Source organism: Mercenaria mercenaria, unplaced genomic scaffold (genome assembly GCF_021730395.1).
Source record: "Mercenaria mercenaria strain notata unplaced genomic scaffold, MADL_Memer_1 contig_1059, whole genome shotgun sequence".
In the NCBI taxonomy this organism is placed as follows: Eukaryota; Metazoa; Mollusca; class Bivalvia; order Venerida; family Veneridae; genus Mercenaria; species Mercenaria mercenaria.
Window position 1 is genome coordinate 39,699 of NW_026459030.1, and position 6,605 is coordinate 46,303.

The following is a 6,605-nucleotide window of genomic DNA, read 5'->3' on the forward strand; positions in this document are numbered from 1 at the left end:
GTTTTTATTGGACACGGAGGCAATGTTGCCGATATTAGAACGTCAAAATGACGTAACAAATGCCGTTATATCCGAGTACGGCTCTTACCTCAATGACTTTCTTGTTGGATATAAGGAGAAGTTGGACGGAGAGCTGCAAATGGTTAACAATATACTCTTAAACGTCGCAGAACGACAAGTGAGTATTAATGTAGATTTGGTAAATTTTCACATTCACTTTTTTCTCGCGATTTTAAAGACAACCAAAGAGTTTGCAATTGGTGGTAGTTAATTCTTTTTAAATATTGCTGTTGTTTTAAATCTTGGCATTGCTTTGTTTGCAGATATTAAATTATCTCGACTATTAGCCTGTCTCTATGAGAAATTATTATTATGTTTCGACTCGTAGTTGTTAATGACCTATTTTAGTCTGTTAAAGAAGGTAATAAAAACTACAGCATTTGTTATATATACCTAGAGCTGGGTATAATTGTCAGATAGATTAATTGAGCACTTGATATAGGCAAAAGTTAAAACTTAACTTACTTCAAGAGTTCGTCTTAAAATATGAAATTCTTCTCCGAATTAAAATATGCACGGTTGTTTAATAGTGTATGTGTAATGCCTTAAGCAAGTTTGTCTGTATCTTATGTTTTTAACCTTTAGTCTGCTAAATTTTTAAAATGGACTGGTCCATCATTCAATTTTGGCAGAACCATTTATTATTCAAAGGGGTGTTAACTGAAAATTTACTGACTGAATGGCCATGATCAGCCTGTGCGGACGTACACGGTTGTGCAGGCTGATCTGGGGCTGCACTGGTTGCGAAGGCAGAATCTCTTAATGCCAGCAGGCTAAAGGTTAATAAAACTTAATGTCATCAAATCTAAATCATAATATTTCTAAGATTTTGAAGATTCTCAAACTTGTTTTCATCTATTTATAGAATATGCTGCTGAACACAATGATCTCAGATATGTGCAATTTAGCGGGACTTGACACGTGCACTGACGGAACAAATCCAGTCACAATGTCCCTTCATGTAATTTCTTGCCAATACATGCTAAAATGTTTGAAGGTATGTACTTATTTTGTAACTACACTTTTCTTATCTATCAGTGTACTGTGAAATCTTTAAATTTCGTGGGCACAAAACTTCATGGTTTGGGCTCAAATTGTTATTTTGTTGGGGATATGAATTCGTGGGTTTCAACTTAATTGTAATTTTACTTGTTCGTTGGGATTTAATTTCGTGGATTAACTCAGCAATCAATATTGGTACCCGGCGAATATTATTGATTTCACAGTATTAGCTTCATGTTTGAAGTGAAAAGATTATGTTTTACAACTTGCTCAAAACATCACATTCACAGTAAATTGATGCCAAACACGTTGACAGATCATCCATAGTTTTGTGCAGGTATTTATATTCGAGTCTGTCCAGGTATTTTATATTCGAGTCTGTAAAAACCACACAAACTTTTTTCATAATGTACAACTTATACATTAAGACACCATGTGTTTTTTAATCCCCCGCCACAATTGGTGTGTGTCATGCCATGAATATCCTACCACTTCAGATTTCATACAGTTTGCCGAGTTTTAGTGATGAATATAGCCAGTCAATCCCTCTGAGCCATGACATTCCGTGCAAAGCATGGTTGCAAATTCATTCCGTGCAAAGCATGGTTGTAAATTATCTAAATACATGTACACTACTGACTAGCGTACAAATTAAACCTACTATCAGTCAAATCGAGTCTGCAATATTTACTATTTGTTTTGTCCTCGTTGCTCCTGAGGGATCTATTTTTCAGATTTTGTAAGGGCCTAATATATTATCTTGTTATTAAGTGATTAAGTATATATCAATATCTATTTCAAGGAAAAAAAAAACATTAGATAATTTTAGGCTTTTATTTAATGATAACATCCTTACATCATTTAAAGATATTTCAGCAAATAACTTTTTATTTACACTACAGTATGTTCTTTGGTTTTAATGCCGACCGTAACTTTGTAAATTCTTGTCCGGGCTGTAATTCTGTCATCCATGAAGTAATTTTGAAATAGTTTGGCATAAATATATTAACCTTAATGAGACGACGTTTCATGTGTAACACTCAGACCCCTTTCTACAAGGTCAAGGTCACACTTAGAAGTCAAACAGATTGTTTTGTGTCCGGATCGTAACTTTGCCATTCAACAAGAGGTTTTAAAAGTACTTAGCATAAATGTTTATCAAAATAAGAACCCTGGCTCCAAAGTCAAGTTCTTAACAGGGTTATTTTTGTGTCCGATCCATATTTCTGCTATCCATGGAGGGATTTTGAAATATCTTGGCATAAATTGTAACTATAATCAGACAATGTGTCACGCGCAAGATCCAGATCCCTTGCTCCAAGGTCAGTGTCATATATAGATCTTTACGTGTCCGATATATAACTCTATTATCCATGAGGGGGTTTTGAAACAATTTGGCATAAATGTATACCATAAGGAGGCAATGTGTTACGCGCAAGACCCAGACCCCTAGCTCCAAGATCAAGTTTACGGTTAAAAGGGTCTGTTTCATATCCGATTCGTAACTCTGTAATTAATCGTGTTACAATCTAAATATTTTAAGATTTTGTACCAATTGCAAATTAGCTCAGTGGTAAAGCATACAGTCCATATTAAACAGATCTTTTACCGTGTGGGTTCGAAACTCACCATAGACATTTTTTTTCTCGTAAACATTTAGATTCCTTTATGAACTATGTGACAATACAACAGAGAATTATCATAAGCCGATATGGCAGATCAGAAAAGTTTACCATTATATCAAAGATGATATTGACTAAATGCACACGCACACGCACACGCACACACACACACACACACACACACACAAAGACTAACATGAAAAAAAACTCACGTAGATTCGACCCCACAAAATGATTACGCGCAAGACCCAGACCCTAGCTCCAAGATCAAGTTTACACTTAGAAGTCAAGTGAAAGGTTAAAAGGGTCTGTTTCATATCCGGTTCGTAACTCTGTCATTAATCAAGAAATTTCGAAATTAATTAGCAGAAATATTCCCTGATAACGAGAAAACGTGCCGTGCATAACAACCAGACCACTAGCTCCACGAGCGATGTCACATTTAGAGGTTAACGGTTTACATGGTGTGTTTCTTGTCAGTTCCATACCTATTCCGTCGATGAAGACATTTTAAAATTACATGACATAAACGGTCCCTATATTAAAATGACGTGTCAGACGCAAGTCCAAAATCTCTAGTTTCAAAGTCAAAGTCAAACTTAGATTAAAAAGCTAACATTTATGTTTCTTGTCCAGTCAATATTTCTGTCATCATCAAACATTATTTGTCACAAATTTCCCCATGATGAGTTAGTGTGTCATGTTCAAAACCAAGACCCTAGCTCTAAGGTCAAGGTTACCTTCGGAGAAATTTTTTCTCTTGTCGAAAAATTAGTCATACCTTAACTATTCTGGCATATTTTGCGCATCGAACTGTAGCATTCTTGGACAAACCTCGGGGGCGTTTGTCACTAATAGTGCCATCTCTTGTTTGAGCTTCAATTCTAACTTTGAGAGTTATATATATTTGTACTTATCCCTTTAAAATGTCAAGGTCAGTAGTGGCTATTGTCAAATTACCTTAAAGACACACCACTAACTAACTGTAACCTTTTGTATTTCCATAATGCTGTCTGACTGAAGTACATCTCCTATTATGCTATACTTAGGATCTGAAGACGTGCTATTGATAGCCTCGATCTGACGACCATTCCGTTAGCCAGGTAGAAGGCTTACTTACAACATTTTGTAAGAATAAAAGATCTGTAAGCGACTGGTCCCGGATTCGAGTCCCTGACAGCCTACACATTTTTACTTACTTACAACATCTTGTAAGAATAAAAAATCTATATTTAGACTGGGTTTTTGATAGTTACATTTTTTTATGACGTAAAGTGTCAGCCGGTTAGCTCTGTCGGTAAAGCGTTAGCTCTGTCGGTAGAGCACTTGCTCTGTAAGCGACTGGTCCCGGATTCGAGTCCCTGACAGCCTACATATTTTTCTTAATCTTTGACATTCGAACAAGTCGTCTGTATGATTGGTTAAAATAAAAAAAAATAGAATTGCGAAAATAAACATAGCAATTCTGGAAATCAAAAATATACAGAAGACGATTAAGAATGGGCCATTCTCGGATCTTCGTTTAGAAGATCAAGTACTTCAGTCAGATTGTTCCATGATTGTAATTATACATTTTTGTATGGAGAAATGTTTGTTTCTATATACAGTGTAAGATAGTTATTATTCTATTTTTTTATAAAAAATATACTGAGAAGAGAATGACTAAGTTTGCAGATGAAGTTATGAAAACCGGACTGAGCTTGTCCACCTGTCATCTTGTAGAATAGTTGTATGATACCAGCATGGTGGTGGGGGGGGGGTGTTATAGGAATGGTCTCATTCCGTCCTTCCGTTCTTTCTTGTCCCCTCCATATCTTCTAAACCCCGTAAAGGATTTTCATGAAATTTTGGTCAAATGATCACCTCATCAAGACAATTTGCAGAACCTATGAGTCAGCTTTGTTGGCTCAAGGTCAAGGTCACAACTCAAGGTCAAATGTTTTAGCCTTCCATTTTGTGTCCGCTCTATATCTCCTTAACCCCTTGAAGGAATTTTATAAAACTTGGGTCAAATGATCACCTTATCAAGATCTCATGAGTCAGCTATGTCAACACAAGGTCAAGGTCACAACTCAAGGTCAAAGGTTTGAGCTGTATATCTCCTAAACCCCTTGAAGTATTTTCATGAAACTTGGGTCAAATGATCACCTTAACAAGACGTTGTGCAGAATTCATGAGTCAGCCATGTCAGTTCAAGGTCAAGGTCACAGCTAAAGGTCAAAGGTTTACCTTTTCAATATACATAGCATTGGCGGGGGATTTAGCTGTGTGCCTTGTCAGATTAATAATAAAACAAAATTTCCACATTTTCAGCCATTTTAAATTTTTGAGTCATAATACTGATAATGCAATTTTCATCTCATTTATTGCGAAGACATTTAATTTCTTGTGTTTCATAAGGATATGGATTTATGGATTTAAATTTTGCTATATGGTTGGGAATTTCACTTGTTCACTGGGATTTGCTCAACCACAAAATTGAAGAAAATTTGTCTCTAACAAATATCAATATTTTCACAGAATTATCAGTTTTCACGAAACCTTCAGAACATCTTAGTATAAATGATATATACTGTTTTAAATCAATTTTAAGAAAAATTTACGGAAGGTCGGTTCTACCCAGGTGCCCGCTCGTGCTGAAATAATGCACAGAGGGGCACATGGGGTCTTCCTCGACCATTAAAGCAGGTGCGACCTTAAACCCAATAAAATAAATAAATAATCATATTTTTGAATTTTTCTTAAAACCAAAATTTTAAAATGCATTTTTGTAAAATAAAGATTACAAAAGATATTTCCAACTTCTCTTTTTCAGTAACTGTTTTTGTAATATTCCTATAACACTGCTCCGCTTGTGATAATTGATTCTATATCAATGACTGTAATATTGTTAATATTTGTGGTACGTGGACTAACGTTTGTGTATTTCGTGGTTGGGTTGAATTAGTCCACAAAATTTAATCCCAATAAACAAGTTAAATTTTCTTTCATTTAATGTGCAAGAAATGAAATCCACAATTCATATTCCGACAAAATAGCTGTTTAGACCAGAAACTGAAATTTCATCCCCTACGAAATTAGATGAATTCACAGTATGATTATTGCATAAAAGACATTCCTAAATTCCGTTCTAGCATTACGTACTAGCCAAAATCTTCTGTGTACATATAATTCTTTATTTTAATATTGCTTTCTGTGTTTTTCAGGATTCCACAAGTCAGTGCTTTTAGAATATATCCAAAAAGAGTTGTCTCCCTTAGTCCTGAATCTCCAGAGTATTTTGTTTAGTTCCATGTATTTACTGCTCGCGTGTGCAGCGGCCATGTTACTGTGTCAGGTCACAGCACGTGTAATTTATGTTCATTTGAAAAACTCACGGCACATGAAAATTACCAAGATTTATCAGTTGCCTAGCACCATGAGTGACCAGTGGCACGACCAGCTGTCTTTACGGGAGAAGGAAATGTACAATAGTCAGTCTGTGATTGCAGAAAGCTGTGAAAGTGGAGTGTATGATATGACAAATTAATTCAGATTGTGATTTTTTAGAAAAATATATGGGGCGTTCCATGAGAAAACCTGTATTAGTGACATGATATAATTATTGCATAATAAGTAGTTTAAAATACTGGAAAATCACTGTTTTTCTTTTGTTCACGAAAAATCTAGAATCAACTTTATTGTAATAACGTTATCCAAGGCAAATAAAATTTTATATTTTACAAATAAATGTTATTTGTGTTGCCATGGCAACGATAATTTCAAAGCATGTATACATCATGAAGACATGGAGGTGTATAGATAAATGGTCCGTCATGAAACCAAAAACATACGGATAAGTTACTTTTGAGAAAAATCATCTTAAACTGTTCCTTAATATTCAAATGTATGATGTTTAATATGTGAGACATATAATATGTT